Source organism: Felis catus, chromosome C1, assembly GCF_018350175.1.
Source record: "Felis catus isolate Fca126 chromosome C1, F.catus_Fca126_mat1.0, whole genome shotgun sequence".
NCBI lineage: Eukaryota > Metazoa > Chordata > Mammalia > Carnivora > Felidae > Felis > Felis catus.
Window position 1 is genome coordinate 146,813,160 of NC_058375.1, and position 27,550 is coordinate 146,840,709.

The following is a 27,550-nucleotide window of genomic DNA, read 5'->3' on the forward strand; positions in this document are numbered from 1 at the left end:
ATGAGTCACTTTCAAACATGACCGTTCCTTGGGTCTGGATGGAAACCAGAGCTGTCTGAATGCCAGAGACCCAACATAAGGTTGACGATAGAACTGACTTCTGTTTGCATCACTTCTCTCCCCGGATGAAACAATTCTCCAAGAGAGCTGGGACCTTTGCCATACCGTCTTCCAAAAGTGTACACATCACCTCGGACAGTTCAAAGTGCAGTTATTCAAGATCTCTTAGTTTGAAACAAATAAATGTATTTCTTTGGAGGATTCCTGTATAAACTCCCACATCAGCCACGGAGTTTTTTATCACTGCCATAGCAATGTGATGTCATTTTAAAGTACCACAGCTTTGCCAGACACTGGCTAACCTTCCCAAATCGATTTCTTCTTCTTCCCCAGAACACAGCGAGACTGTTTTCCAAACTTTCTTACAGTTGGGTGTGGCCACTAAACTAAGCTCTAGTCAATGACTTGTGAGTGGAAGTGACTGACCTACAAAGCCTCCCACACAAGGTCCTTCATGCGTTTCCTCTTTCTGCCAGCTTGGGAAGGGGATCTCGGCTATGTCTGGGTGCCATACTTGAAGATGACGAAACCACAAGATGGAAGAAGTCCGGCTTCTTGAGTCACCACTTAGAGGAAAGGCATCCACCAGTCCAGAGCACCTGTTTTGGATTATACGAGACCAAAATATCAATTTCTATTGCATGTGTGCCATTATGCGTTTGTCACTGTTGTTAAAGGAGCTAGTGTCACCTTAACTATTACAAGAGTTATTGTGATGTAAAACCATGCTTTATCACCCCGTGTTCAGAGACTTCGTATCATCTGTAAGGCCAGCGTGAATCTGCACTAAAACAGACATATCACTCATGCACCATCACATTACCGCTTTTAATAATTAATTTAGAAAATGAAATTAATGGTTGCTCACCACTGAATTTCCGGGATCCCCTCTGCCTTATCTTGCTAGTTAAGTGATAGGCCTCGGGTTTATTTTTTTTTTTTATCTTTCACAGCGTGCGATAGTCAATGCTAGTCGATAGCAGTAGAAAGAAGGTCGTTAAAATCCTGAATATTATTTATTCTTTTGAGATTTATTATTTTACTCCGTATTCAGTATTTATACTTCCACAAAGGTGAAAAGAGCTCAAGGACATCAGAAGTTAATCCAGTCCAAAATCAATACAGTATGGATACGTATTTCCTCAGAATCAAACAAAAAAACTTTGATTTAAAGGCAAATTATATAGATATAGATACAGATGTAGATATAGATATAGATACAGATGTAGATATAGATATAGATATAGATATAGATATAGATATAGATATAGACATAGATATACAAGGTTTTTAAAGCATCATCAAATCACTTAAAAGGCTAGCTAATATCTGAGGAAGGTAACTAAGATTATTTTGTAATACCGAGGGAGCTCACACTTTACAAGAAAAATGTACAGTTCTAAAGTGATCATCCCAAACTGCCAAGCAGCAGAGTATAATTGACTAATCTTTATTATTTATTCTGTCATCTTCTCCCCTTCGGTAAGTGTTTTGTTTCAAAAGAAAGAGAAATGCTATGGAAACTGCTTTTCCCTTCTCCAAAGAGTATCTGTAAGTCACATATGTTATAATACATTTGCATTCTTAAACAAATAGAACCCAGACAAACAAATTAAAAATGATTATTTATGCCCTCAGAAGCTGGGTTAGCCCGAAGTGCCAGCAAAAGGTCAACCATTGCCTCCAACTCTGCTGCGGATACCCTGACCGGGAAGCGCCATTGATAATGACCCCTCGGCTGTAGGGCTTGAAGACTTAATCATCTGACATGCAAGCAGCCCGGGGCGTTCGGAGCTGGCATTTTCCTTCGTGAGATGTACACAAACAATATGCATTTTAAACAATTCAAAGCCCCGGCGCCTAAAATAGACCTGGCACCGGGCCCCTCCGCAGGAGCGGCTTCTCACCATCTCAGCTCGCACACAGAGGCACATGCCGGGGAATGTGGGGCTGGCTGCGGCAGCTGGAACAAGACGCGGCGCACCTACCGTTGGCATCTTCCCCACATTTCAAGGCACGCCTGTCATCTGTATCATCGGAAACTTAATTGCAGGGCGCTGTAACTCCAGCCTCTTTGGAGAGGAATTGTTACGCGTTGTGCCGAGAAGGAAAACTCTCTGCTCAGAAAATTTCACCCTTGTCTTCGGCGCGACACCTGAACTGAAGGCATTTGCACGCAATGGCGTGGTTGCTGTGTCCCCGTAAGTGGTATCGCTAGGTCTTCGTGAACGGAAGCGCGGAACACCGGGAGGGTCATTTCGACTACCCCTGAGATTCACCCAAGGCCTCCGGAGAGAGCTTTCTCCTGATATAACCGAGGCAAAGAAAAAAGCCGTGCATCTAGAATCTGCGTTTTCTGATGCCGGACAGGAACATTTAGGAACGTTAGAAATGAATATCCGCGGGGGAAAGAATCCTCAGAGCTGATCAAAACGACTCTCAGCGTGTCAGTTGGAAACCTATGTTTTAAAGAAGAAGAACCATTTCTCTTTCATATACAAGAAAAAACGAACGCCATCAGGGGCTTCTTCTGTTTAAAATGCCAGTTTCGTCTCGTGACCAGAACTACCAAAACTCCTACCTTACCACTTTCTAGACGGTCAGTGGGAAACCTCCCTCCTTTAGCTCATGTCGTTAGCTGAGTTGCACGTGGCCTGTGATGCCATTCTTCCATCCATGAAATGAGGGCTTACATTCTGCACGCCATGCAGACACCCCAGAACTGGCCAACGAGCCCAGACGAAAGGCCATGAGCCAACTTCAGCTATAGGGCCATTTGGCGGGAAATCACTATTGGTAGTCGTTGGTCCCACCATTTATTCATTTAAGAAACATTTTCAGAGCTCGGTGCTATATTTGGTGGGAAGATGGCTCTAGGGAAAAAGAGCCAGCCAGATGTGTATGCAGATGGCCAAGGCAGGCAGTGCTGCACGTGCTATGGAAAGATTCACCCTGGGGTTATCCGTCACAGGTATTTGATGCTTTTTTTGCTATCGAATATTTTACAGGATTTATTCCGTCCACTGAAGGGTTTAATCTTAATAAAAAGAGAGGGAGACAAAAATAAAACAAAACACACAAAAAAACTTCACACCATGAAATGTGATGTCTCTCTCCTATTTTTTCCATTGCTCAACACCAAGAAAATGAAACCTTTCTCTTACCATGTGTTGTGTTTTAATAAACTGTACATTAGTTTCATTCAACTGCTCCAGCCCCTGGCTATCCACTTTTCTGTATATTAGTTTTAAATACACATTGCTTGCAATAACGCTGTAGCAGGAGCTGTGCCTCAAGTGAAGAAATGGTTAGGATTGCTTTACATTTGCAGTCCCATTGAAAACATTTATTCAATCAAAGGGAAAAATAAATGTGGTCCCTCAGCTCTGTCAAGTATAAACTGTTATTGATCCCCTAAATGAAATTTGTTCATGCTGATCGATCAAACACATTATCTTTTTTTCCAGTCTATTACCAGCAATTGGAAACTCTCAAGCGTCAATAGTTGTTTGACCACATACAGCTGTAAATTTAGACGATTGCTTTCAAACCTGAATTATTTCTCCCCATCCATCTCTCCCAAAAAGTGATGTCGACATCGAGCTGATTTCTCTCTGAGCTGACGGTTAAAAAAATAATTGAATAACATGTTGACAATAATTGGTGTCTCTCCCGCTAAGCTACAAGGCAGGGAAGAGTGGAAGCTATAAAACACGCTTTAGTGACAGCAGACTCAAAGCCCTTTTCCCTTTTCCTGGTCTCCTTACACTGGGGGCCATCTCACCTTCCTTATACATTGTTAACCACATTTGACACAGAATCATTCATTATTGAACTTTCCTCCTTACACGTTCTGTTAGCATTGGTTGGCTTCTGACTTATTACACTACTCAAGTCTCACGCACCTTACATGACAAACTAATCCACTAGGAGCGCAACCTCTCCATAGAACACCCAATGTTCCTAACATAGGTGGACTTTAGAGGAGTTTAAAGTTCCACTGGATCTCGAAAAGCCAGTCTGACTTGATAAAGGCAATGGATTCCATTTATTCACCCATTTATTCATTCAGCAAGCCTGCTAGCCATTCATTCGATCATTCATTCATTCATTCATTCAAGTTCATAGTTCTGCCTTCTATTTTTTAGACACCACTATAAAATGGCCTATTATATCATAACACTTATTGCACTGCAAATCAAACTGAATTTCCTGCACACTTAGTGAAGTACAGTACAATAAGTCAATTACATGGATGTTGAGCCTGGCCCCGATACTAACACCATGTATTATTCTGTAGTCATAACAAAACAAATCTGACAAATCCCAGATCAGATCTATATTGTCCCACCAAGTTATGAATCATTACAGACAACCAGAGGACCATAAGCATTTGTGTGAAAGAAGCCAATGATTTCACCCCCACTTCAGCAAACAGTGAGACTGCCACTGTCTTTATACTATATCTCAATAATGATGTACTTACATCTCACAGAAAAAAACCATTGCTAATGAAAATTCTATCCATGAATGGATACATGGGTTGGGCTGGTTCAAGTTCTGTGAAGCCTTTTCTCCCCTATGTCACAATTTTACTATTTATCAAAACAAATCTGCTTCTATCTTAGACAGTAAAATCAGAGTCTCGCCACTCGTTTCCAATCGTCAACTCTCTAGAATTCACGTTACATGTTCAGAAAGAACTTAATTTAGAATAGATTATATATATTTTTTTACAGTAACTTTCACCTCTTAATTGCCATCATTAGGGACCTACTTTCTACCGCTGTCAATATCATATATGTTTGTCTTCCGTCTTGCTGATAGGTAATAATTTTCCAAGTAAGCTTAGGGGAGCAGTGATTCTTTATTAAAACTAATAAAAGAGGAAATCACAGGTTTTTAAAAATTAGTCTGGAAATTATTACTGACAAGTCTGTCTTGAATTTCTAAGCAGAAAAGAAACAGTGGGGAGTTAACATGACTTGTCACCACAGCAAGCTACTGGCTTTTCTGCCTTACACTTCTGCTTGTGCCTTGTACAAGTAAGTTTTAGCAGGTGCCATTCTACTGTTGTCTGAAGCTCCATTTTTCTTATGAGTGATAAAGGTAGGGGAAAACATAAAATGCATCGACTTATAAAACCATATTTCAATGATGGTTACTAATTATCAATCTTACTACTCCTGACACAAATATGATAAGAAGTAAGTAATAGATACCAGGAAAGAAATCACTCTATAAGAAAACGCATTATGGAATGACAAAGACCAGTAAAAGAATATTTGTATTTCACTAGAAGCTCACAGTGAGACTAGAAATAACTACAAGTATTAGAGAACCATATTCTTCTTTCATCAACTCAATTCACCTTTGGATTTTTGTTCTGTCTTCCATTTGGGGAAGTCTCAACTGGTAGACAAAATGTAGTTGCTGGAGAGAGGTTTTTAAGAAAAAAAAAAAAAGGCAATGTTTTTGACCTGTTCACCACCTGTCAGAATTCCAAAGTCATTGTTCCTTCTACTTTCTAGGGAATTCACACAAAAATGAACTTCATCTTAGCTCTATTAAATCAATTATCAATCAAGAAATATTTTCGGAATGAATTCCCATAACATAATGAGTGATATGAAGCTTTATGATTTCTGCTAACTAGGATAGAAGCATTTGATATGACATATACTTTACCTTCAGAAATGGCGCTATTCATAATACAATGGGAATAGGGCACTTTAAAATTAATATTGACAAATAGTACTGAGGGTTTCTATAATGTTAAAAAAATACACATTTCAGAAAGTCAAACATAATTCTCATTTTCTCCTTATAGGAGAATCCATGCAATTGAAAGTCCAAATTAGTTGGAAGTGATTTTCATGCTGTATTACTGGATGTGGGGAAAAAAATTTCTTGATTCCTCAATCTATTCAATCTTCTCCCTATGTACTTAGTATAGCCATTTAATTCTGGTGTATGGTTATATAGATGGGAATCCTGAAAACAATGACCAAAAACAAGACAAATATTCATAACGGCAACACTGAGAGCATATGTATAGTTCATTCTACTATAAGGAAATTCATATTCTTAGGATGTTCATAGTCACAAAAACCTTAGTTTGAGCAATGAACTATTTTAACTTGAACCATAACTATACAGAGCTCAACTAGTAATAATTTCCATCCAACCAAATATAGAAAGCTGCTGTTCAGCTCTGATTTGTTGTCTCTAAATGATTTTTCAGGGATAAAAAGGAATGTGAGTATATGTTATGTGAATATCTAAGTCAGACTGCCTTTGCATGGTAGCGTAGGGTGTAGGATTGGTCTTCCATTTATGCAGAAGCGTCGGTCTTTTGAAGCAATAGCAATGTTTCCTTTAAAGTTAGGGAAAAAGGCTGTACAGACAAATATTAAAATTAAAATTACTTTCAATCATTGTGTATCTAAATCAACATCAGATTATCCACTTTGGATCCATCATATATTTTTTAATGTCTTTTAATTTTATTATTATTATTTTGAGAGAGAAAGAGTGCGGGAGAGGGGCATAAGGAAGGAGAGAGAGAGAGAGAGAGAGAGAGAGAGAGAGTCTCCTCAGCAGGCTCCACACTCAGTGCACAGCCAGAAGACCTGGGGCTCAATCCCACAGCCCTAGGATCCTGACCTGAGTCAAAATCAAGCGCCGGATGCTTAACCGACTGAGCCACCCAGGTGCCTTGGATTTGTCATGTTTCTTAATTGCTCAACGATAATCATAAATAATGCTTATTGAGGCACTAAGTGTTTGAAATGTATTCATTATTGCCATCTTCACAATAATCCTATACGACATAATAACTTGTGTTGAGTCATAGGGTTCCTTAGTGGTAAAGCCAAGAATTGAGTTCAGAAAGGCTTGTTTTCAGAAGCCACTTCCTCTACCTTATTTTGCTTGTCATATAAAACAACATTAAGAAATGCTAGCTGTCAGATCTCTTTGCTTTTCAAAAGATGAGCTAGAAAACTATCTTTAACAAGTAAAAGGAAAACTGAACTTCTGCTTTTGTTACTTTGAGGAGACTAATTACCTCCTTAAACAATTGTACTTATCCTTCTAAGAACATGGCATTTATCCTTCTCTCACATTTGGATCATCTAAATTTACTCTGACAGTCAACTCAATGATACAAATTCGGTGATCCTTAGGGCCAAATGGACCATCCAGGGATCCTGGTATCTACTTCTTGGTCAGAGAATGCCTTCTAACACTGTCCAACAGGCTGAGCAATAGCTCTAAGACTCTGAGTAGCTTAAGAACATGGATAGTATCATGCTCATTTATGCCTCTGCAGGGATGAGTCCAGTGCTTGGGTCAATGTTTGGATGCCATGTGGTAGACACTGCAGTGTTTTGGAGGTTAATCTTGAGGATTCGATGTAATAATAATTATATTAAGCTAGGGGCCTTCAAATACCCAAATTCTGTAAGATTCCTCACAAAGAACAACAATAGCCAAATCAGAACAAAATATTACTATACTTAGGCCTTGGCAAGCCCTTAATAATTCTCCACGTGGGAGCTATTGATTATTACTAAAATGTAAACTATGACTTTGACTTAGAGGCCAAACAAACGAACAGGCAAAAATCTTCTGCTTCCTCTTCCTATATACACACATAATTAGGGCTCCTTCCCACTTGATCTCTCCTCTCTAGAATTTTCCCCTCACTTCCCAACAACTGTGGTTGCCCCTAATTCTATCCTGTGGCTCTTTTGGCAGGGACACTGGTTTTGTTGTTGTTGTTTCTTTGTTTGTTTGTTTGTTTATTGGAGTTTTGGCTGTTCCAAATAGGGCCAACTTTAGCCTGCTCCTCAGCTCAAAGTGTGTTAAAAAGAAAAATTTACCCCATGCTACCCTCAGTCTAATTGTCTACCCTGCTTCAGAATCTGCCTGTTTTTGTTCATTTTCAAATCTCTATAGGTCACTGTGTGTGTGTGTGTGTGTGTGTGTGTATTTCAGAGTTTATAACTGCCACCTATAGGTACATTAGGTTCAATAGGAGCTTATTCGACCATACCAGGATTGGAAGTCCTAAATTAAATGAAAATAACTAAATAATAAATAAATAGCAAATAATGCCTCCTAGATATTCTCTACATACACAAGCGATAACCAACCCCACCAGGAAATGCATGGTTGTTGAATCAAAGGCATAAGCAGCAATTCCTAATGGGGCTCAAATGAAAAGAAACTAATTTTAGTGGTTTGATGAACAAGCTCTATCTAATCTCTTAATTCTCTAAAGTAGACCAGTCACCTGGAAATTTCCTGACAAGACGTGCATTGCTATTTACCATTGTCTACCCATATCTATCATAATGCCAGCTACATAATTGCTATTTAATAAATATCTGTTGTATAAGTGAGGAAAATGACTACTAATAAATATTATAAAAGAATTGAACAAGGTAATAAAGAAAATCAGAGACATAACTCATTATTATATCTCAACTGAGTGTACATAAATAAATCATACATACAATAAAGTTCATACTTCATTCTGGATCTCAAGAAAAGAAAAAGAAAATTTACCAACCCAGTCAAGGAAAGTTGAAAACTTCTGCAGACGGCTACAGAATAAGTCTGGTAAAAATAAGGTGAAGATAGGAGTCGGATTTCTTAAAGAAGTTGAATTAAAAGGAAAGAGACCTATCCCCTCCTGAGAAAAGGAAAAAAAGAAATTAATTGGCTGATAACTTGGCGATATCTAACTTGGTATAAAATAAAAGGGCAGCAGAAACCTGCAGAGCTCTCTTCTTGACCCTAGGCATTTTTAATTTCCTAGAGAGTGCTTCCCACTCCCACACTGTTGTTTTGGATAATAAAAGGCCTTATGTGGTGAATGTGAGTCACACACATTTAGAGGAAGTAAAGTTTCAGGCAGTAATCAAGGCTTCAGTGGACCCAGCAAGCTTCTCAGGCCACATGTACAAGGATTTGGAGAAAAGTTATCTGAGTCCAGTCCAGAATAAAAGCACTAGCTTCTGTGGCTTTTTAAGTCATGTCAAAGCAACAAAGTAGCTGAAGTGTCCATCTGTGTCTTGGGTTATAAACCTAAAGTCAGTCACCAGAATGGGAGAGGAATGTTTCTGCAGTAGCAATTAGGACCCAGTGGCTGTGGAGCCCTGACTGGTTTGCAGGGTTGAAAGAAAGTTGCAATCCCCACAAGCAAATTTTGAAACCCTTGGCACAACGACTAAAACAGAAAACTTAGCTGAAACACCCCAAAGAGAAACCATGGTCCTCCCACACCAGGTCAAGAAACAAATCCCAAACCTGATAGAGTGAAGATGTTAGCATCGCATAGATGCAAACAGAGACAGAGATACTGTCTATCTTCCCAGAAAGATAATTGGATGATTACTGCAGTGAGTCTTTGGGCAGTTCATTTCCTCTTGCCACGGACAAGATTTTTCTCCGAAAATGAGGAGACCCAAGAAGGTGACCTATTAAATCACTTCAAGCTATGAAAAATTCATATGCTAAAAAATGATGGGGAAGCAAAAGACACAAGTGGAATATTGTATTTCCACTCCTCTGTAGGATGGGGCAACGTATATTCAACACTGATTTTCAAGACATTTGATATCAGACAAGGAGGAAGGTGATATTCATAAGATGGAAACGAATAAAGTAAGCCCTGCCAGTTTTCCAGCTCATAGCTTTGAGAGAGTTTGCGAGGTAATTCGAGAGCTCTAGAGATCTTCAGAGGATTAAAGCATTTGGCAAAGTATTGTCATACACGTGAAGAAAATTACCCAACAGTAAGGAAGGAATAACTAGAAGAAAGAGTACTCACACCAGGCCAGAAAAATTGCCTGTTCAAACCAGCCTCATATTAGAAAGTCTCATAATCCATGGGGCATTTAGTACTCAGACAAATCTCATTTCAATAGTGGGGTAAAATTAACCATAGATTAATACTGCTTTAGCCATGCCAAACATATCTTAAAAAGCAAGCTCTAAAAACATCAATTTCTAAGTAATTAACTGGGTCCCTGAACAAAGTTCAAGAATATTTATAGCAACATAAACATACCCAGCACAAGAAAAGGTAAAATTCACAATCTCAGGCATCCAATGAAATGTTATCAAGCATGCAGAGAAGCAGGAAATATGACCTATAATGAGAAAAATCTACCAGGGCGCCTGGGTGGCGCAGTCGGTTAAGCGTCCGACTTCAGCCAGGTCACGATCTCGCGGTCCGTGAGTTCGAGTCCCGCGTCAGGCTCTGGGCTGATGGCTCAGAGCCTGGAGCCTGTTTCCGATTCTGTGTCTCCCTCTCTCTCTGCCCCTCCCCCGTTCATGCTCTGTCTCTCTCTGTCCCAAAAATAAATAAAAAAAACGTTGAAAAAAAAAAGAAAAATCTACCAGAATAGACCCATAATTGACACATGTGTTAGAACTGGTAGAAAAAGACAGGAAAATAGCTATTATTGCCATGTCTCCTACATTTAGAAAATGTAGAGAAAATTTTGAATGTGTATTTAACTTATTTAAAGTTCTATGAAAAGAATACAAGTTAAATTTTAGAGATGAAAGGCAGATTAGACATTTTGAAAGAGAAGACTTGTGAATTTGAAGATACATCAATAAAAAGTATCCAAAAGAAAATGCACAGAAAAAAAAACAACATAAAAAGGTAAATAGAGTGTCAGTCGGCAGTAAGCTGCCTGTCAACTTTAAGAAGTCAAATATGTCATTGGAGACTCCACAAAAAAGAGGGGGTGTGGGCATGACCGAAAAACAAAGAGCAATCGCTGAATTTTTTCTAAATTTAATAAAAACTGTAAACCTTAGGGGGCACCTGGGTGGCTCAGTCAGTTTCGTGTCCAACTTCAGCTAAGGTCATGATCTCATGGTTCACATATTTGAGCCCTACGTCAGAGCCCGGAGCCTGCTTCAGATTCTGTATCTCTCTCTGCCCCTCCTCTGCTCATTCTCTCTCTCTCCCTCCCTCCCTCCCTCCCTCCCTCCCCCCTCAAAAAAAATAAATAAATAAAACATTAAAAAAATAAAGAAAACCTATAAAACATAGATTCAAAAAGTTCAACAAACCTATGCTTCAGAAACATGAAGAAAATTACACAACGCACATTGTAAGCATAGTGCTAATGACCGGGGATGAAGAGAAAAACATAAAAGCAGTCAGAGAGAAAAGAAATGTTGCATACAAAAGAACAAGACGGTTCTTGTTAGAAACTTTACAAGTGGGAAAACAGAGGAACAACACGGATAAAGTACTCGGATTCTATATCCAATGAAACATCTTGCAAAACGACAGGCAAAGGCTCTCCCAGACATATAAAAGTTGCGATAATTTATCACCAGCAAATCTGCCGTGTGGAGAATGCTAAAGGAAACCCGTCAGTTAGAAGGAAAAAAAAAATGTCAGTTGAAAATACGGATCTACATGAAAAAATAAAGTTTACAAAAAATGGTAATGCCATGGAAAAATAAGAATTTTTTTTTATTATTTAAATATTTAAAAAAGATAACTCAATATTTATACAAAAATAATGTAATATGAAATTTGTAACATATTTAGAAGTAAGATATATAGCAATAAAATTACAAATATCAAGAGTGAAGAAATGAAAGTATGAAGTTTTAGGTTTCTTATCATATACATACTGTTTAACATCTCACAAAGACTGTGATAAGTTAAGGCTGTGTACTATAAACCCTGAAGCAATCACTAAAAGGACAAAACAAGGGGTGTCACTGAAGAGATAAAGAAAGAGATAAAATAGAATTATAAAGAGTACTTAATTAGGGGCACCTGAGTGGCTCAGTTGAGCATAGGACTTTAGCTCCCGTCATGATCTTACAGTTTGTGAGTTCGAGCCCCACATCGGACTCGAAGCTGTCAGCCTGTCAGCACGGAGCCTACTTCGGATCCTCTGTCCCCCTCTCTCTCCATCCTCACCTGTGCTCTCTCAAATATTAAAAAAATAATAATAATAATTACTTAATTGACCCAAAAACTGTTTTAAAGAAAGGAAAATGAGAGCAAAGAATAAACATGACAAATAGAAAGGAGTACCAAGATGGTAAATCCAAACCTACCCCTGTAAGTAAACACATTGTAACAAATGATCTAAACACGCCGTTAAGAGACAAAGCTTGTCAGATTCAACCCCACAGCAAATTCAACTCTATGTCACCTTCAAGAAATTCACTGAAATATAAAGATAAAAACCTGTTAAAATTTAAAGATTAGGTAAAGATATAGCAACAATTGTCAAATAAAACTGGAATGGCTATATAACATCAGATAAAGTGAATTTCATAGGAAAGAATATTACCAGGAATTTTTTTTTAAAGTCATTTCCTAATAATAAATGTATGAATTCATCAAGAGAGCATAACAACACTTTAGTGCATAACAATAGAGCTTCAAAATACACAAAGTAAAATAGAAGTATAAGAAACAGACATAACCACAATTGTGGTCAAATATTGCAATATCCCTCTGTCAATAATTTATACAACAATTAAACAGAAAGTGAGTAAAAAGAAGACATAAAAAATGCTGATCAGTAAATTTGCCTTAATTGATATTTTTAGAACTCTCCAAACGACACTACAAAGATTGTTGGTTTTTTTCAAGTGCACATAGAATATTAACCAAGATTGACCGTACTCTAGACTATAACAAAGCTATCAATACATTTGAAAATATTCAGGTACCACGAAGTATGTTTTCTGACCACAACAAAACCAAACTCAAAATTAACAACAGAAATATTTTTGGAAAATCCCAAGGAATTTGGAATATAAATAATACACTTCTAGAATTGCATGGGTTAAAGGAAAAATTTAAAGAGAATTTAGAAAGCATTTTGAACTGAATGAACATAAAAACATAGCATAGCAAAATTTTCAGTATTCCACTGAGCAGTATGTAGAGGAAATTTTATAGAACTAATGGTCTATTATAGAAAAAAACATAAAGTGTCAAATCAGTGGCCTCAGGATCAACTTTAAGGTATTCGAACAAGAAGACTGCATTAAAGCCAAAGTAAGCAGTAATAATAAATATCATAGCAGAAAAAAAAAACTAGAAAACTGAAAACAATAAATCAAACCAATGAAACAAAAATGATTCTTTTGAGATCAACATAATTGATCAAATTCTTGGAAAGACACAAATGACCTAAGGTAACTCAAGAAAACATGCAGATGGTGACATAGGTCATTCCTGACTTCAATTCCCCTCACAAGAAGACTAATTAACAACTCTCTATACACAGGACACCAACTGTGGAAATCCCAGAACCCACAGATGGTGTGGAAGAACCTGCCCCAAAAAACAAGAGCTGAGAAGGACCGCATTATAAAAAGGTAAGAGGAGCAGTTTCCCTGTGACCGCATTATCCCTCCCCCAGGCTGGCAAAGCACCTCACAGAGAGGGCCCTCCTGGGGTTATAGTTCTTCCAGTGGGAAACGAGACCCCAGAGTGGACATTCAGCTCTGTCAGCATTATGGCTTCCTTCCTGGCAGGCTCACTCCTGTCTCACCTCTCCGGGATCACTGGAGAAATCTATAGAGCTTGACCGCTAGGGATCAGATAGAAATGGAGAAGGGGGGATGGGGTTTACAACAACCAACACTCAGATTTTGGTGGATCACATTCCTGCTTGCAGTGGCACCTGACCAGACATCCCAGTCATCAGTCTACCTATCTTTAGAGCTGGGCCAGTGGCCCTGTCAGGCCAGGGAGCTGGGTTGGCAGTTCTACCTGATTGGATCCCCAGCCATCGGGTCATACTGGATGAGGAGCTCACTGTATAGCCCCGTCCCAGAAGGAGAGCAAATTCCCAGTCCTGCCTATCTGCTCAGCATGGTCACCAGTCCTGCCCCTCTCAGGTCATAATCTCATGGTTTGTGGGTTTAAGCCCTGCATCAGGCTCTGCTTTGACAGTGTGGAGCCTGCCTAGGTTTCTATCTCTCTTCTCTCTATCCCTCTCTTGTTTGCATGCTCTCTCTCTCTCTCTCTCTCTCTCTCTCTCTCAGATAAATAAACATTAAAAAAAACATTTAAAAAAAGGGCTAAAAAATAAAATCCTGACAATCCTAAGTGCCGATGTGCAACTAGATCTCACATATAATGTTAAATGCAAAATGGGTCGTCATTCTGGAAAAAGCGTTTGGTAGTTTCTTTATGTATAATTTAAACATGAGTTTACTATAAAACCAACGAGTCCTGTTTGTATTTTTCGTAGAAACATGAAAACTTACATTCCCACAAAATTCTGTACATAAAAGGATTCATAATGACCCCAAACTAGAAACAATTCAAATGTCCTTGAACACGTAATAAACTGTGGTGTATTGATGTAATGTAATACTATCCTGCAACAAAAAGAAACAAACTACTGACTTAACAGCTGGATAATTTTTTTTTAATTTGTGTGTGTGTGTGTGTGTGAGAGAGAGAGAGAGAGAGAGAGAGAGAGAGAGGGAGAGAGAGAGGGAGAGAGAGAGACAGAGAGAGACAGAGACAGAGAGAGACAGAGACAGAGAGAGAGGGAGGGACAGAGAGAGAGGGAGACCCAGAATCTGAAGCAGGCTCCAGGCTCTGAGCTGTCAGCACAGGATCATGGATCACATGGATCATGACCTTACCCAAAGTTGGAAGCTCAACTGACTGAGCCACCCGGGTGCCCCTAACAACTGGATACATCCTAAAGGCATTATGCTGAGTGGGAGAAGCCAGCCTCAAAATGCGGCACTGCATAGTACAATTTCTATGACAATTCTGAGAAGACCAAAGGGTAAAATAAAGAACAGAACCAAGGTTGGGATGGGGCAGGGTATTAACTGCAAAGGGGAAGATGGGGGGTAGTTTTTGCAGTGATGGAAACATTTTGTATCCTAATTGTGGTAGTGGTTACATGAAATCATCCATGTGACAGCATTCATAGAACTTTGCACCAAGAAGTCAATTTTCTTGCATATTAATTAAAAACATAGAATAACAGATTTGAAAACAGAAAATAAACTTTGGTATGAAGAAAACAACTCAATAAAAATGTGCAAAAGATATGAACAGATATACGGTTGGCAAACAGGCCCACGGAAAAAAATAGTCAATATCATTAGTCTTTGGGGAGTTGTAAATTAAAATCACAAGGATATAACACCCCATGCCATTAGGCTAAACTTAAAACATCTGACCACAGATACCAAGTGCGGGTGATGTGAAGGAGCTGTAATGCTCAGTGCTGCTAAGAGAATCTGAAATGGTAGAACCAGTATGAAAAATAGTAGTTTCTCTGAAAGTTAAAAATATACTTGCCATGTGCTTCGGACATCCCATTCTTAGACATTTACTCAAGGATAATATGAAAGCATACATCTGCACAAAGACTCATACACAAACGTTATACCATCTGTATTTCTGGTGGCCAAAGTTTGGAAACAACTCAAAAATCCACCGACAGTTGAATCGAAAAACAAATTGTGATATATCCATACAATGGAATGCTACTACTCAACAAAAGGAAAGAACAAATACATACAAGACGGATGAATTTCAAAGTAATTATGCTGAATGGAAAAAAAAAAAAAACCTTCCAAAAACAGAGTGCATTCTGGATGATTCCATTTCTATAAAATTCTAAGAAGTGTAAACCAATCTATCAAGACGGAAAGCAGAGTAACAAGCTGCCAAGAGATGGGGTGGGGTGCTGTGGAAGGGCGGGGTGGAAAGCTGTGAGGGGCAGGAGAGAGAGATTAAAAAGGGGGCACAAGGAAACTTCTGGCATGATGGAAATGTCTATTTCTTGATTTTAATGATTGGCCACATGGGTGTATACATATGTCAGAACTTAAGTTGTATACTTTCAAAATGTGCAGTTTAATGTCTATCAATTTTACCTCAGTAAAACTATGAAGAAATAAAAAGGAAATGAAAATAAATTTTAAAATATCAAGAATGAGAGGAAAAAAAAAACCAGAAACGATGTCAAGGAAGACACCAATGATCATTTTTACCTGTCCAAAAAAAGTAACGGTGAATACTCGCCCCTCACAAACACAAGCGTAATTCCATTATGGCTTCCCACTCGTCATATTCCCCTTCTTCCATCTTCCTATGAGGCAAAGATAGCCCATTCGGAGAGGAAGAGAAAGGGTAGCAAGTTTGGTCAGGGTTTGCCTTCCTCCTCCTAATCTCCTTGGATGTATGGTGCCCCAGGCTGCAGGAAAAGACACAGCTCACTGCTTCTCTCCAAATCTCCTTGACAGACGTGAATTCAGTTAGTTTGGGAGCATGTCTAGTACAGATAATTCATCAGGACCATTGTCAAGATTGTCAGCAATATGGAAAAGCTGTTTCCCAACCTCCAGAAAAGCACAGCTCCATCCAAGTGAGAGTCGAAAAACATCTCAGTTTTTGTACAAAAATCCCATAGACCTGACAGATTCAGTGTCACCCGCGTACCCCACATGCAATTCCACTTCTTTGCTCATGTCTTGTTAAGTGATTTTTGAAAGCTGTAATTATATAAACAGAGAGCCTCCCACACTCTGACAAGAGGAAAAATACATATTAACTCCAGACAAAATGTGGGTGGTGGTATCTTTTTTTTTTTTTCCTTAGCAAGCGTTATACTGTCAGAAACTATGAAACACTACTGCAAACAGCAATAAGTCACTAAAAGTCTCTCATATGAGAAACTGCCGTGCAGTTACCTAGGATATTATTTTACTTTTTTTTTTTTATATTTTACTTTTTTATGTCTCCTGGGTGATTTCACCAGTGTGAGAGGTGACACCGCAAAGCTCTTAAATCCAATTCTTCCTTCCCTGTAAGATGTTGTCAACCCATCCCCTTTCCCAAATACTTCTGTTTGTAAGACGTGGCTGATTAGCCAAATGCTTGCTATGTTCTGTTGTGAGATGTATTGATATGAGTTCCTTCTGACACTGTGCTTTCTCATCAGTTGAATTGCATGGTGTGGCGGGGTGGGAAATAGAAAAGAAAGATAGGACATAGACGTCTCCTCTGGTGTAGAAACTAGGACCCGTAATGCAACATCTCACGTTAATACCAATGTGAAAAACAAGACCACAAACCCAAATCAGGTGTAGTAGAATTATCATTGTTAAGGCAGTGCTAATTGTTAAACAATTTACTTTGTGTCCTTGGACGAATTTGACCTTTTAAAGAGTTCATTCATTTAGCCTTCTTAGATAACATTAGTATTTGTTGAACGTTTGTCACGTAAAAACTGGCGTAAAGAAACTAAGGTTGCCCTGGAAAAATTAGGACAAGTTAGTAGAACAGGTATTAAAAATAGTTAGTCTGGCTTCAGAATCCTACTTTCAACCCTTCTGCTATTCTATGTCTCAAAATTGTGATGAATACTTATTAAAAGCTTCTTATGGGCCCAGCATTATTCTAAGCCCTTTATACTTATTATCTCAGTTCAGGCTCACAATAGCCCTATGATGTATGCATTCTTAGCTTCCCAGTTTTTCAGATGATGAGACTGAGGCATGGAGAGATGAAATAACTTGTCCAAGATTCATGGCAACCGGCAGAGTAGGGACTTGAACAACGAACCTGACCCCAGGGCTTGTGCTCCTCAGCAAACATCGAGGAACATGGATTAGGTTTATGATCTGGACAAATCACCACTTCCAGTACTGGAGTTTTATACATAAAGCCCCTGTCAGAAAGCAGCTCAGCGTCTAGTTACAGGGTTAGGGAAGTAAGCCAGGCTCTTATCTGCTGCTTCTCCTTCCTTCTCCCCCTTTCTTTCTTCCCTCTTCCTGCTTTCTTCTGTCAGGATTTCATTCTACGGACAGAAAAGTAATGACATGCATAATGACTAATCCATCTCCCACCCCAAAATGGTAGAACTGGTAGGTGAAGGAAGTGGGAGGGTATAAAATTTTCATGTTCATCTTTAGAGAGCTCGGGGTTAAAAATGTTAAAGCATTTAACAAGATGGGCAGCTGCAAATTCACCCAACCTTCTTGTCAAATCTGCGTCCACGTGTTCAAGATTTTCATGGGTGACAAGAAACCCCATCCTATAGGAAATAACTTAGCTGGAAGGAAGGTGCAAGTAATTTCAAGCCACAGAAATGTTGTCAGTGAGACCTGAAGGCACATAAACAAAGAAACAGGCCGACTCTGCCATAGTAGATCATTCCTGAGAGGAAGAGGTAGAAAATCTGGACAGCAGGACGATAGGGCAGCAAGAAATAAAGCTTTACGTTACTGAAGTTTTGGAGATGTTTTGTACAACAACCAACAGCATCCATCCCACTTAAAAGAGAAAGTTTACCAGAAATAGGCTTCTGCGTTAACAACAAATATGAGATGTATAGCACTGGCTTAGACGTCAGGTAACCAGAGTCAAGAAAATAGATACAGCAGGTTGGGCAGCTGGAAATTCTCATTACACTACGGGAAATATTTAACAAAACTGTGACAATTTGGAAGACGGAATATGTGTCTCCTGAGACTAGCTTTTAAGGAAGTTGTTGGGAAATGTCAGAATGTTATGTGCTACTCTGTTGCTTTTAGCAAGATGTTATAAGAAAGAGATGACTTCAGGCAAGAATAGCTTATTTTGAGGTAAAAGTTTAAAAAATAGAGAGTCAAGAGCTTTACTTAGTTGCAAATGATGTTTATTTCTGGACCCCAAAATAGTAAGTTGGGTAAGTTTGAACAAAGTTTTGAGCATCAAAAGCCCAACAAGACTTGTTAATTGAAAAAAGTATCTCAATCTTTCAGCAAAGATTAACCATACAATCTCTCCACCCAAGTCATTAAGTTAAGGTAGAGAGGCATAGGAATGAGGAAGCAAAGAAAAAAAGCAATAAATAAAGAAGGAAACTTTGGGTGTCATGACCGGCACATGGAACTGAATGAAACAAAACAGGCCGAAAATGTAGTAACTGTATGTGGGACTTGTATTGCCCCCGCAGAAAAAAAGAACCCAAACATCAACTGCCTGACACCCTCTTTACCTGTGACCAAAGAGAATATGGACGAAGCACCCGTAAACTGAGGGCGTAAGGGACCCAGAAGAACAATAAACAAGATGGAGTCTTCCAGAAGCTGTAATTAGAGACTATGAAGGGATTCTCCTACTGATAGGGCAAAGGTATTTCACCGACCAGCTGGACTTCATCGTTGAACTAATAAGGACAGGCAAAATGCCAAGAGTTTCTCATTGTTGCTTTTTCTACACGGGAGCTTATACTGCAGTTACCCTCTCTCCATCCTACCGTTGTACGCTAGATGGCGGATGTGGTGATGGAAGGAGCAGAAATAACTTGTCTTCAGATCAGGAGCCAGCAGAACATGAATAGCCATATCTACATGAGAGGGAGAGAGAGAGAGAGAGAGAGAGAGAGAGAGAGAGGGGGGGGGAGGGAGAGACAGAACTGCATCTCCCCTACAGGTTCTAGATTTCTAAGTATGAAACTTTGGGTCTCCTCCTTGGGGGATGTATTCAGTATATTCTAAGAGAACTGGCAAGGATTGGTCAGCTCTTCACCAAATGCATTTACTCTTCCTCCCGCGCACACAGCTAAATGAGAAACCTCATTCTTTCAGTTGACATGGTCATGTGGCTAGTTATCACCAGTGAAATTTGGGTGAAATAACACTTGTCACTTTGGGGATAAGGGCAAAAGAAGTGAATGTGTTTCTTTCACCCTCTTTTTTTCCCATTAATAAACCAAATGCCAATGACCCTGGAGAAGGGCAGAATTACAAACTGAAGGGGTTCTCTGTTCCATAAAGATCATGTGGAAGGCCAGCTACCAATTAGGAACATCCCACCTGGGAGGACAATTTATGTGCAAGAAAGAAACTTACATGAAGTCATTGATATTTTTTCAGATTTGTTTGTCACAGCGGGAAACATTATCCTAAGTAATACGATGCACAAAGCCTTTAGTATTCTAACTTGATCTACAGTGCTTTATCCCTTCTTTGAACTTTATATAGCACTTAATCTGTGATAGGCACTGTTCTAATTATTCTACAAGGTCCTTTAAAGATATTATTATATATTATATACATACACACACATAGTCCATTAAGTTCCATATCAAATATAGGCTGTACTTCAGAACTTAATACTTAACTGTACCCCAGCCGACACAAAAAAATAACTTTTTATCCATCTATAAGTTAAAAAAAAATAAAATCAGTTTGACTAAACAAATCACAAATTGATCACTAGGGGACCTTAGTAAGATCTGCTTGAAGAGAACCCACTTTGAGCTCTATCATAACTTTATAGCTTTCATCTCTTCACTGGTCATTTAATTTTGAGACATAGTCCAGCAGCAGGACCTTGGGTCCAATTTAACTAGTAAGTTACACAATAAACTTCTTTAGACTCTATCTTACCTATGTTATAAAAAGTATTATTTAGATTAGCTGTAGAAACATCATTAGACAAACATTTATTGTGCATTGACTATTGCTTAGCTTTTGCTAGAAATACAAAGATGATTGAGACCCAACTCCTGTTCTTGAGGACCATAGAGTTTAGTGAACACACAGGCATGTTAAAAAGTACTACAACAGGAGTGCCTGGGCTGGCTCAGTTGGTTAAGCGTCTCACTTCGGCTCAGGTCATGATCTCACAGTTCATGAGTTCGAGACCCATATCGGGCTCTGTGCCGATGGCTCAGAGCCTGGAGCCTGCTTCGAATTCTGTGTCTCCCTCTCTCTCTGCCCCTTTCCCACTCGCACTCTGTCTCTCTCTCAAAAATAAAAACTGAAAAAAAATTGAAAAAAATCTACTACAACAAAACCTGATGAATGCTGTTGTAGCAGCATGTACAGATGGATATGAGCACCGGCCACTGGTGTCAGAGCCATAATTCTGCAAAGGATCATTCTGTAGGAAAAAAAAAAGATTTTGAAGCAGAAGATAAAAACACACACACAAGCACACATACGCACATACACACACATTATATGAAAGAAAATTCTCATGGCCCCTTCAGCCAATTATTCACAATTATTCACCATAGTAATGGTTCAATTTGATCACTGAAATGCTCCAATGATCACAAAGCCGTACATCAAGAGGTGAGTCTAAGTACTACAGCATTTATTGTTATTCGGAAATACTCGTATCATTTCTACCATTCATTAATATTTTCATGGTTAGTACCAAATTGATTGCCACTATTACTAGTGTGCCTTGCCTTCAAATATCCTCCTTACCCAACTCTTTAAAAAAAATCGTTCTTCTACAGTTCTCCCAGGTGAAGCCTTGGATTCATATCTGATCTCTCTTTCTTTATCACCCCCCACATTTAAATATAGCTTTGTCTCTCACTAAGGCTGTTTATAACATGCCTAGCCTTCTGAGATTGCCTCCTTGGTAACCTGTCTGCCTTTCCATCACCTGATTCCTGTTGATACTCCCTACCAGACGAATATTTCAACAGCTCTAGTTTAACTGTGTCACACTCTTTCCAATCTTTCCATGTCCCCACATTACTTAAGTCCTGACTTTGTTACTTACCAACCAGGTACTTAATCTTGTTGAGATTTGATTCCCCACTCTGTAAAATGGGGATAATAATCACACCTAACTCAAACATTTATCGTGAAGTTCAAGTGCTTTCAAACATGTAGCGTATTTAACATAGCTTCCAGCACAGAGTAAGCATTCATTAGATTTTATTTGTCACTATTGCTTTCAGTAACACAACGTGTGATGCAGTCTGAAATTTGACCCAAATTTAACTGTCTACTTTTATTGCACATAAAACACCTGTTCGTAACAAAAAGCAACTTCTCCCAAGTTTAAGAATGTGTCTTGCAAATCCCTTCCTTTGAACCTATAATCATGTTCTCCCCCAAATATCTCTTGCTTTCGATTTGTTCAAATTCTCTTCATTCTTTGTGGACCAATTTGAGTCGTACCCCACAAATATCTTGCCATAGCTGATGGTAGTTCTCTCCCCACCTTGAACAGATAAAATGATATTCCTTTGGAGATTATCATATCATGTCATATTGTGGGGTATGAAATAATGCAGATCTAGATCAGATTGGAAAAAAGACATTCTTATCCCCACTCAGTCATGGTTTGCTCAGCATACTGTCCCAAAGCTGGAAGTGAGCCATAAATGTTTGGGGATTGACTGTTCATAAGGTCAATAAGGATATTCCTATAAAGTTTAGATTTAGAAGCAAGAGGGCAAAAGACAAAATAATGAAAGACCCATATACAATTCTCCCTTGAGTCACATAAGGGGGAAAAACAGCATCTAGAAAGAACGATTGCTATGATTACCATATCTCCAAATGATACCACATGGAAAAAAGCTAAATATTCTAAAATTAATATTTTCTTGTCTTCTAACAATTGGCTTTTTTTGTTTTGTTTTGTATTTTGTAACTGGAACTGATTTTCATTTCTGTACACCAAATCACAATCGATACACATGATTCTAGTCAACTAACCATGTCAAAAACCATACAGATTTTTATACAATTCACATAGACTTCATGCAGATGAACCCTCACTCTACCATGCGGATGCTTTACACTACAGCCACCTCTGTCTATCCCGGTGGGTTGGATAAACACCTGTGCATATATTTTGTTTTCCTTTTCAAAGTGTAATAATGCATCCCTAGAGACCGGGAAAGCAGATTAGCCAGGGTGAGGATTAATGCACACAAGCTTTGGAGTGAGACACATCATTGCATTGCTCTTCCCAAGGTAGATGGCCATGGGCAAGTTACGTAACCTTCCTGAGCCCTTGTTTCCTCCCAGTAAAATGAGGATAATAATACTGCTTCATGAGGTTTTCAGAAGGATTAAATGAAATGAAGTCTAGCAAAGTTCTCAGCTCATAGTAGGAGTTCAGTGTTTACTTGCTCACATTTGCATTTCAGAATTATGATTGCATTAGGAAAAGAGGTTTTCCTCCTATGTCATGGATGCTGGAGAGTGATACCTCAGCCTGATTTGTAACCCCCATCCTGGAAAATCATGCTGGATATTTTCATTTAGTGCAGTGACTTTCAAACATTTCCTTTAACGGCAGCAGCAGCACCTTTTGGTTTCCAGTTAAAATCTTAAACAGACCCCAATTAAAGAAAAAAAAAGGCAGTCATTCTGGGAAGACTTTGAATTAGAAGATCTGGTCCTATCTAGCTTGGTATTGCCTGAATTTGAGAAAGTTACTTGACATTTTTGAATCCCTTTTCTCATCTGCAAATTTTGGATGATAAAAAATACTGCCCTGCTTAGTTTACAAGATTGTTGTGACACTCAAGTGAATGCATGTGTATGAACGCACTTGGAAATAGTAATGCAATACACAAATATACACTTAGTTCTCTTATCACAACACAAGCTTCTGCATTTTGGCTCACCTATTTGATTTTTTCCCAACAGATTTACCTCCCTAATTACAGGCAGTTCCTTGCTAGCAAACAGGTGTATTCCAAAATTTAATTTGCTAATCAGTTGTTAGGAACTCAGCACACATTTTCCCTTAGAAATGATGTTATAAATGGAATAGCTTATTTCTAAAGAAATTTCAAATGAACACTGTAGCCCATGATGTAGTTGAAATATTATATACATTTGCTATAAAAACCATTGGAAATATTAGTGCAATATGAGTAATTAAATAGTCAAATAATAAAAATAAGTGAGTTTAATTTATCTTTAATGCCAGCATTTAATGTCCAGCAAGTTTAATTTAAAAATAGTAGACATTTAAGCTAGTGGAGATTCTAAAGAGAATTTCTGTGTCCCACAGGGGTTTGGAATTCGTATTACCTGCTTTTGTGATTGACAGATTTCAAAACTTAGATTTTTTCATTTCTTTTTTGTTACTTTTATGCCTAGCAATTACTACTGGGATAATTGATGGGGGGATGGTTACAACAAGAAACAAAAACAGGTAAGAAGAAGCATGGAAAGGGAAGACAGGTAGGAAGAGAAATAAAGAGTGAAAAAAACAGAAATTTAGGGTAACCAGGAAAATGAAAAGGAAGGCTGAATGATGTGAATTCATTTGGGAAGAAGACAAACAAACTAAAAAAAAAAAAGTAGGAAAGAAAGAATGGTGAACCCAGTTAAAGATTAAGGGGGGAAAACATTTTGGAGGATTTATATAGTTGAATTCATTCATTCTACAAAAAGGTTTCCAGTACTTGAGTCAAGCAGTTGGAGAAGGGAATATGGAGCCTCCATAAGGTCGATGACAGAACAGGAACAGATGTGGAGTTGACCTTTGGTATGAATTAAACATTTATTACTAAGTGCTATTGACTCGGGAAGTCAATAACCTAAATAATATTAAAATCATTTGAGGCAAAGAGTTAGTATCTGAGAAATAATTAGGAGAAATTAGCCAAAGATGAAAATATTTAACTGGACAATCTACTTGGTGGATTGATATACAATCACTTGAGAGGTGTCTTTGATTTATACCATAATAGGAAATTGTTTTCCACTCAAACATTAAATATTTATCATAACACCTGATGCTCACGAAGACCCCTACGGCAGTGAATAAAAAGCCAGTTGTTAAAGTAAGGGCAAACTGTCTCTGACAAACCTCCCAGCATCTCCAAAGGTCACCAATGACTTACTCATTGCCTCATGCAATCAGCTAGTACTCCACAGCAATGTGTCCTGATACATACTTTCTGATGCTTTCCAAATTGGGGTTCTCATGACCATTCTTTCCTGAATCTTCATCTGTCTCTCCAGCTATCTTTCGCTTTCATTATCGTAGGGCTCCTCCTCCTTGCCCTTCCTCCTCCTAGTGAAGGTTCCTGTTCCTCGGTGTTCTGACTTGGTTTCCTTTTCATTTCGCAAGCGCTCTGCAAACAATCTCACCCACGCCCATGGTTTCACCACCATTTGCAAGCTGTGTTCTACACACTAGTAACACCCACATTTCTACCTGCAGCCCGGACTTTGCCCTGAGGTTCCAGAGTTCTGCATTCAACTGGAAGATAGTCAGAAGCCAAGATTCACATTTTCCTCTCATTTGAAATGCCGTGGTTTTGATCATTTAAAAAGTTGAAGTGCACTAAATGAGAAACAGCAATTTTATCTTTTGTACCTTTGTGCCGATGCTCTCAGAAATTAAAATTATTTATCTTCAACTTAACCCTTTGTATGTATTCCCCCATCCTTAGTATTATAAGTTGATAAGATAAAGAATTCACAAACATTTAAGAATCTTCCTGACTACGGCAGCTTTTGATTGAATCTTAAAACTTAAAATCTTCGGGGCACCGGGATGTCTTGGTTGTTTAAGTGTCCAATTCTTGATTTAGACTCAGGTCATGGCCTCACAATTCATGGAGCACATCAGGCTCCACACTGACAGCATAGAGCATGCTTGAGATTCTCTCTTTTAGTCTCCCTCTCTCTCTGCCCCAGGTGTTCACACAATCTCTTTCTTTCTCTAAATAAATAATAACTTAAAAATAAAAGTTAAGGGGCACCTGGGTGGCTCAGTCAGTTAAGTGTGCAACTTCAGCTCAGGTCATGATCTCACGGGTTCGTGAGATCGAGCCCCGTGTCGGGCTCTGTGCTGACAGCTCAGAGCCTGGAGCCTGTTTCTGAATCTGTGTCTCCTTGGCTCTCTGCCCCTCCCCCACTCACGCTCTGTCTCTCTCTCTCTCTCAAAATAAATAAACATCTAAATAAATAAATAAATAAATAAGTAAATAATTTTTTAAAAAAAGTTAGGGGTGCCTGGGTGGCTCAGTCGGTTGAGTGTCTGACTCAGGTCAGGTCATGATCTCATGGCTCATGGGTTAGAATCCCACGTTGGACTATGCTGACAGCTCAGAACCTGCTTCAGATCTTCTGTTTCCCTCTCTCTCTGCCCCCCCCACTTGCATTCTATCTCTCTCTCTCTCGAAAATAAATACACATAAAAAAAATTAAGTTCAAACCTAGAAAATTCCAGAACAAACTGTGGTGATATTTTCCTATTACTGAAATTTACGTAGGGAATTTTAAGTGAGGGGATTAATTAAGACCCCCCCCCCCCCACCTCCAGCCCCATATTTTAAACACAACAGATGTGCCTAAACTGGCTGGGGTCTTCAAAGCTCTCACAGTTTCTATGCTCGAATAATGCTTTCTCCATGCTGACTTATCGTTTCTTTAGCTTTCTTTTCTTTCTTTCTTTTTTTCTCTTTCAGGCAATGCTGAACTTGGAGCAAAGGGATTTACACTTTGGAATAGTTTCACAAAATGTTCTTCCAATAATCATTTTTTTACTTACCAGGGAATAATGGCAGTTATGCTTCCACAAAGGAAATTTGGGGCATGCGAAAAAAAAAGAAAGATCCTCAACAAGCAAAACTAAGCAACAACAGCAAAAAAACCACCCCCACCAAGATGTATTGTAAGTTACAATAAAGCAGTAATATTATTGGGGGGACATTAATAAAAAGGAAATTATCAGTCGAGTCAAACTTCCAATTTTTTCATTTTCTGTGATACTGTGAATATCTTCTGTTACCTATTGCATCATTCTGTTAAAGAAGAGCCAGATCAAACTTCCTTGAAATGTGTACTTTTTATTCATTTATTTTATTTCTAAAACATTTTTTAAGTGTATTTCATTTATTTTGAGGGAGAGAGAGCACAAGCAGGGGAGGGGCAGAGAGAGAGGGAGAGAGAGAGTCCCAAGCAGGCTCCATATTGGCAGCACAGAGCCTGATTCAGGGCTCAAACTCGCAAACCTTGAGATCATGACCTGAGCCGAAACCAAGAATCAAAGGCTTAACCAGCTGAGCCACCCAGGTGTATAAGTTTTTTAATAGTAGTACTCCAAATTCAAGATAATTCCAGTTCAAAAACATGTGCCAGCCAAATTCTCCTTTATTGCCTTGGAGTCGGTTGAAATATGGACTCACCAAGTATAAGCCCCGTTTAAAGGCTAAAAAAATAAAGCAGCCTGCAGATGTCTACAAGCCTCAAAGGGTAGTAAAGAAAACTGGATTTTAAAATCTGACCACCAGTGTTTGAATCCTAGAATTAGTTTTGTATATAATATCTTCATGAGCTTGGAGAAGGTATTTGACCCTCCCAAGTCTCAGTTTTCCCAAATTTGAATCAGGATAATAATGTCTACTTTGCAAAGTCCTCGTGAGTAGTATCGTTGATATGCACTAAAATAAATCCTACATTGCTTAAAACTTAATAAATGTAGCAAAAAAATTATATAGGCTATTAATATTTACATTTTTTTTAATATTTATTTTTGAGAGGGAGACAGAGCATGAGCAGAGGAGGGTCAGAGAGAGAGGGAAACACAGAATGTGAAGCAGGCTCCAGGCTCCAAGCTGTCAACACAGAGCCTGATGCAGGACTTGAACCCATGGACCACAAGATCATGACCTGAGTGGAAGTCAGACGCCTAACCAGCTGAGCCACCCAGGAGCCCCAGTAG

At 38.8% G+C, this 27,550-nt stretch overlaps 1 long non-coding RNA gene across 1 annotated transcript; it reads left to right on the forward strand.

Annotated features, from left to right (window-relative positions):
- The first annotated feature begins 2,895 nt into the window (after positions 1-2,895).
- Positions 2,896-26,553, forward strand: LOC109502700. Its single transcript, XR_002161472.3, has 3 exons — positions 2,896-3,031; positions 13,359-13,449; positions 26,381-26,553. It is a non-coding gene; the product is annotated as an uncharacterized LOC109502700 (long non-coding RNA).
- Positions 26,554-27,550: the final 997 nt, after the last annotated feature.